This window comes from Vidua macroura, chromosome 6 (genome assembly GCF_024509145.1).
Source record: "Vidua macroura isolate BioBank_ID:100142 chromosome 6, ASM2450914v1, whole genome shotgun sequence".
In the NCBI taxonomy this organism is placed as follows: Eukaryota; Metazoa; Chordata; class Aves; order Passeriformes; family Viduidae; genus Vidua; species Vidua macroura.
Window position 1 is genome coordinate 2,357,412 of NC_071576.1, and position 6,000 is coordinate 2,363,411.

Below are 6,000 nucleotides of genomic sequence, written 5' to 3' on the forward strand. Positions count from 1 at the left end.
GAGAGAGTCCAGAGGGGGCCATGGAGATGCTCCAAGGCTGGAGCCAAGCTGGGAGAGCTGTGGGTGCTCACCTGGAGAGGAGAAGGCTCCAGGGAGAGCTCAGAGCCCCTTGCAGGGCCTGGAAGGGCTCCAGGACTGGGACTAGGGATGGAGGGACAGGACAGAGGGAATAGACTGAAGCTAAAAGAGAGAAGATTTAGAGCAGGTATTAGAGAGAAATCCTTCCCTGTGAGGGTGGTGAGGCCCTGCACAGGGTGCCCAAAGAAGCTGTGGCTGCCCCTGGATCCCTGGAAGTGTTCCAGGTGAGGTTGGATGGGGTTTGGAGCCACCTGGGATAGGGGAAGGTGTCCCTGCCCATAGCACCCATTTCCATGGTGGGGGGGTAGCAAAAATACTGGGGGCACCCAGGGCTGTGAGTCCCCTGCTTGTCAGGACACGCTGAGGGCTCCTTCCCCTCTCCAGTGGGTCCATGCAGCTCGTGGGATTCAGGGAGCAGGTGCAATTCCAAGCTCCCACACTGATATTCAGGCAGGGGGGAAGCCCAAAAGCCCAGATGCCCAAGGAAGGCACCACCATTTCTCAGCCTGACAAGTGATAAGGAGAAAAGGATTTTCTGAGTGTTTCTCTTTTCCACTCCGGTGTGCTTTGTTCTACCCTTTCTGCTTCCTCAGGCTCCTGCTGGCTCTGTATTGACCGTGGCTTCCCCTGGACTCTGCTGAACATTCCTCATTTGCTCCCTGTTGGTGTCTCTACTCAGAGCTGCTCATTTTTTTCCCCGTTCTCCCTCCTCGAGCTACCCTTTTTCCAAAATAAAACCATCATTCCTTGTTTGCCTCTTGTTTCCTGTGGCCATTTTTCACCCTGGCAGGTCTAGGATTGCCGTTTCTGCTGGAGTGATCCCGCTGATCATGGAAATGGGCAGAAAGAGGAGCACAGCCAGTGCCTTTGGAAGCAACCCTTGGTCATAAACATTGAGCTGTTTTCTTCTTGGCACTGCAGCTTGAGCCCTCAGCGAGCAGCGAGTGCTGCTCACGCTCTGGCTGTGCTTTATTTACGACTGTCACACTTGTCACTGCCCCGAGAGCTGCACGGCTCCAGACCTGCAATAATTACTTGACCCAGCTTCAGCATTCGTTTGCCTGACGTGGCTGTGATCAGTTAAAGGGTGGAGATGTTGTCTTGTTCTCAGCTGGCTCCTGCTTTTCTCGAGTGGCTCTCGCCGGGAGCCTCACCTTCACACAGAGTCATGGAATCAGTGAGGCTGGAAAAGATCTTTGGGATCATCCCATCCAGCCTTGGTCCCCACCTTGTCCCCAGCCCAGAGCACTCAGTGCCACCTCCAGTCATTCCTTGGACACCTCCAGGGATGGGGATTCCAAACCACCCTGGGAGTCCCTTGTAATGCTTGACCACCTTTTCCATGATGAAAATTTTCCTGCTACAGAAGCAGCTCCATCCCCTGCTGTTGGTGCATCTCCTGTTGTAACCAGCCTCTGCCCTGCAGAGTGTGGAAGCCACCGCTGGGCTGAGATAAATGAAAGTCATTTAGACTCTATAAGTGCTGTTGGATCCTCTTGGTGAATTGTAATAAATATCTGAGCTGGGCTAGAGCTCATAAATAAAAGAGAGAAATGAACCAAGACAACAACTCTGCAGTGTCTTTATTCATCCCACGCCCAGAACACCTTGAGGAGATAAATCAGAGAGTGGACAAGGGCTCAGAGCTCCTCAGGGAAGAGGAACAGAACTTTTCCAGAGGTGCTCCCACGCTGCTGGAGAGGCCTCAGGTGTCTGATGCAAGTAGATCTTCCACTGGGAAGCCTTCTTCAGGCTCTGGGAATGTGTTTCTTCTTGTGCCTGGAGGTCCCACTTGTGGTGCCTTGTCCCTACACAGGATCTCTGCTGTTCCTGTGGAAGTCTTTGTGCTGGAACGCTCTCCCTGTGCCCCCTGGGAACATCTCAGCAGATGCAGCCAGAGCTTGGAGCTGCCTTTTTATGACTCCAAGACATTGGCAGCTTATAATTCACCCTGTCACCAACCAATACACCCTCCTCCTCCTCATCCTCCATCATTTTGAGTGGATGAGCTCTTGGCTGACAGGAGCAATCCTTGTTTGTGAGCCTGTGTGCACGACCTTGAAATCAGCATCCCTGAGCTCATCCTGCTTCCTCAGGTCACCCAGAGCTTTCAGCACACCCTGATTTCCCTGTCCTGGGGACAGCTCCTGGCAGCAGGACAGGTGCTGAGGTCACTCTCCTCTCTGGTGCCAAGACCATGGTCAGGAATGCTGGCACCGTGCCTGGAAAGGTTCCAGGGCTCCCAGAGTTCCGGCAGGAGCTGCCTCCCAGAACAACTGCCAGAGCTTCTTACTGGTGACATCATTTGCTCCAAGCACCATTTCAGGAGCTCAGAAAGTTGGAAACCCTTCCCATTTGTTTCTGAGGTCTCCTCCTTGCAAGGAAAGGTGCCAGATTTTTGTGGATGATCGACTCCACTGAACGCAGGTGGCATCTTTGCCCAATGTCAGTGTCACAAACATGAAGGATCCAGGAAAGGCTTTGTCCTTGTAGCCAGACCTCCCAGTTTTTGAGCATTTTGAACATTTTGATGCCCACTTCTCCTGAATCAGTTTCCCTTTACCCAGGGCAGGTTCCTTCCCCTCACTCTGAGCTGCTGCAGGCTGAAGGCAATGCCAGCTCTGCTGCCTCACTGCTGGCAGGGAACTGCAGCTTCCTGGGAGGGTGGTGAGGTTTCCTGGGGTTAGATGGATTATTTAAAGGAAAGCTTCCCAATGGCAAAACACTCAGGATTTTTCCTGTTGTGTAGGAGGAATACAAAGAGGCTCAGCACAAGGAGGATGTGGAGCTGCGGGAGAGAGTCCAGAGGAGCCACAGAAATGCTCCAAGGGCTGGAGCCCCTCTGGAGCCGGGCTGGGAGAGCTGGGGGTGCTCACCTGGAGAGGAGAAGGCTCCAGGGAGAGCTCAGAGCCCTTGCAGGGCCTGAAGGGGCTCCAGGAGAGGGACTGGGGACAAGGGATGGAGGGACAGGACCATGAGGAATGGATGTAAACTGACAGAGCATTAGGTAGATATTGGGAAGGAATTCTGCCCTGTGAGGGTGGGCAGGCCCTGGCACAGGGTGCCCAGAGAAGCTGTGGCTGCCCCTGGATCCCTGGAAGTGTCCAAGGCCAGGCTGGACAGGGTTTGGAGCACCCTGGGATAGAGGAAGGTGTCCCTGCCATGGCAGGGGGTGCAACTGGATGATCTTTAAGATCCCTTCCAACCCAAATCATTCCATGATTCAGGGATTTCTCTGCTTCCCTCTCTCTCTTCCCAAACACTCAGGGCTTGTTTGGCTGATGAGCAACACCAGCAGAGTTGTTCATCCATGGAGTGGGTGTGAAACAACCCTTGGTTCATGTCTGCTCCAACCCTTCCCAAGAAGCTGTGGAGGTGTCCAAGGCTGCTCCTTGCTCAGGCACAGGGAGGCTGGATCCTGAGAAACACGAAAGGCAACAGTAAATGTGTAACTGATTTAAATATTTAATGGCTTTCTCCTCTATCAGACTTTAATTACAATTGCTGTGCATGAAGCCTCAGGTTTGAGCTTTTCTATTTTTCCCATTCTGTGCTGCTTTAGTGTATGGGTCTGGGCTCCATATTATGGGATGCTGAGCTCTCTGCACAGAGCAGGGAGACAAAACAATTCCTGCTCCAGCTGGGCACCAAGGACAAATGATCCAAAGCTCAGGCCCAGGAGCACAAACAGCGTGGGCTGGAGAGAGAAAAACAAGCAGGATGGGAGTGCCTGGGCTAAAGCTGGAATGGGACAATGAAGTGCAAGGTGCAAATGGAGCAGAGCTGATCCCAGTGAGAGCCCCCGGGAGCGCTCGTGCATTTTGGGACCATTTTGGTTCCTCTTGGCTGCAGCCCTGGCTGGGCTCTGGTGCTGCCCAAGGTGGATCCATGGAGGAGATCCTTGGAATAAATCCCTGCTTTATTCTGTGACTCCATCCAGCCTCTGCTCCAGGGCAGCCTTCCCAAGGCATCAAGCACACACTTTGCTAAATTAAATCCAGCACTTAATTGGTAGCACAGAGTAAGGATAAACCCCCAGGCGTCAGAGGAGGTTGTTCCCTGAGGAGTTCCAGCTGCGACCATGGGCATTGGTAGGGGATAAAGCTGCTCAAAAACATCTCCTGGAAATCACTTCTGAAAATAAGGTGGCAAAATTGCTCCATCAAGTATGAGCCAGGCTGGCGAGACGCCAGGATCTGGGCATGTCTGACTGGAAGAGAAGTTAAAGCTCAAATGATGCCTCAGAGTGAGATGTACTGAAAAAAAAATCTGTACCTCTCAATGTGCTGCTTACTTTCAAGGGTGACATCATTTATTTTTAAGTTATTATTTTTTCTTACTCCCAGGAGCTGGTGGAAAATTTCTGATTTTTATCAGAACAGAGCAGAATCCATTGCTAATACACGGGAAGAGCAGAACTTCAAGTCTAAATTGTGATGCTCCTTTGACCAGCCTGCCCAGTTACTCATCCCCTCTGGGATTAATGCCCCACTTCTCCAGCTTGTGACTCATTTTGGAGAACAGCAACATTAAATTCATCCCACCAGAAAAATCTGTCCTTCCTCCCACAGCCAGTTTGTCTCTACCCTCCTTTCCCTGCTGCCCAAAGACTCAGCTGGAGCACTTGGTGGTTCAGATGTGCTGAAGGTGGGACATTCCCTGTGTCTTCAGCATTGAAAAAGAAGCTCTATCCAAAATTTATTGGCTTCACAAACAATTCAAGGCTTGTTTGACCTGCCCTGGAAGTGTCCAAGGTCAGGTTGGACGGGGTTTGGAGAAACCTGGGAGGTGGGAGGTGTCCCTGCCCATGGCAGGGGTGGAATAAGATGAGCTTGAAGGTCCTTCCAACCCAAACCATTCTGGGATTCTCTGATATTCCCATTTTCAGACAATTTCTGCTTCCTTTGAGTGGAAAGTTGCTCATTCAAAGTGATCTCCTAACCTCTGCAGTACAGACATCTCTTAAAATAAAATCTAAATTATAAATTCTGAACTCTAAATTATATCTAAATAGACCAATAAAAGTGGATCTGCTGATGAGTCACCCAGGTGTTAGAGAGGCCTTCAGGAGCAGCTTTCCCATTAATTGATGGAGTGGAATATTTTCTTTCCAAGCCTCCTTCCACCCCTCACAGCTCCTGGCTGAGAACTTTGGAGGAGAGCAGCTGAAAACTTTTTTGGATGTATCAAGTGGGAGGCTCAAATCTAATGTATGGCTGAGTCTGGTGCAGATCTCTTCTCGCTGCCATGGCAACCAAACTAACTAAAAATAAGAAACATTCCCATAAATGTCAAAACACTCCATGCTTCCGTGACGTATGGAGGATCTGACCTGGAATCTGCAATCATTATGTAACGGTGTTTAACATTCCCGTAATTACAGGGGGAAATTGTCTCCAGGTTAGATGCTTTGCATAACTTTGGGAGTCATTCTGCTTCCCCGTGTTCTTTGGGATTTATGTTGGGAGTGAGCTGGAGGTGCTCGGAGCAGCTGTTTAGCACCTGCTGTGATTACGTGCGAAGGGAGACTCATGAAACCGGTGCCAGTGTCCATCTGCTTGAAACAACCAGGAAATAAGCCACTAAATCCAAAATCTGGACTTTTGGAAAAGCTGCCTGGGCAGGGGGGCAGCTCTGGGTGAGTCTGGAGAGCCAGCCTGCAGGGAGGACACCCCAGGAATGTTTTAGGGGCTCCCTCCCAGGCGTGCAGGTCCTGCTGGAGGGGGCAGCCCTGGCTGGTGCCTCTGTCCAAGGGCTCCATCACCTCTTCCTAAACCAGAGAGCTGAAATCAGGCAGGGGCTTGGGAAGAGAGCCTGGGAGACTTGCCCAGGTGTGGGTGTCTTCATGGTGCACTGGGATGAGATGGATGGGATGATTCCCATGGGATGAGTTTTTCTGTTGCTCCAAGTGGCCTTCAGGAG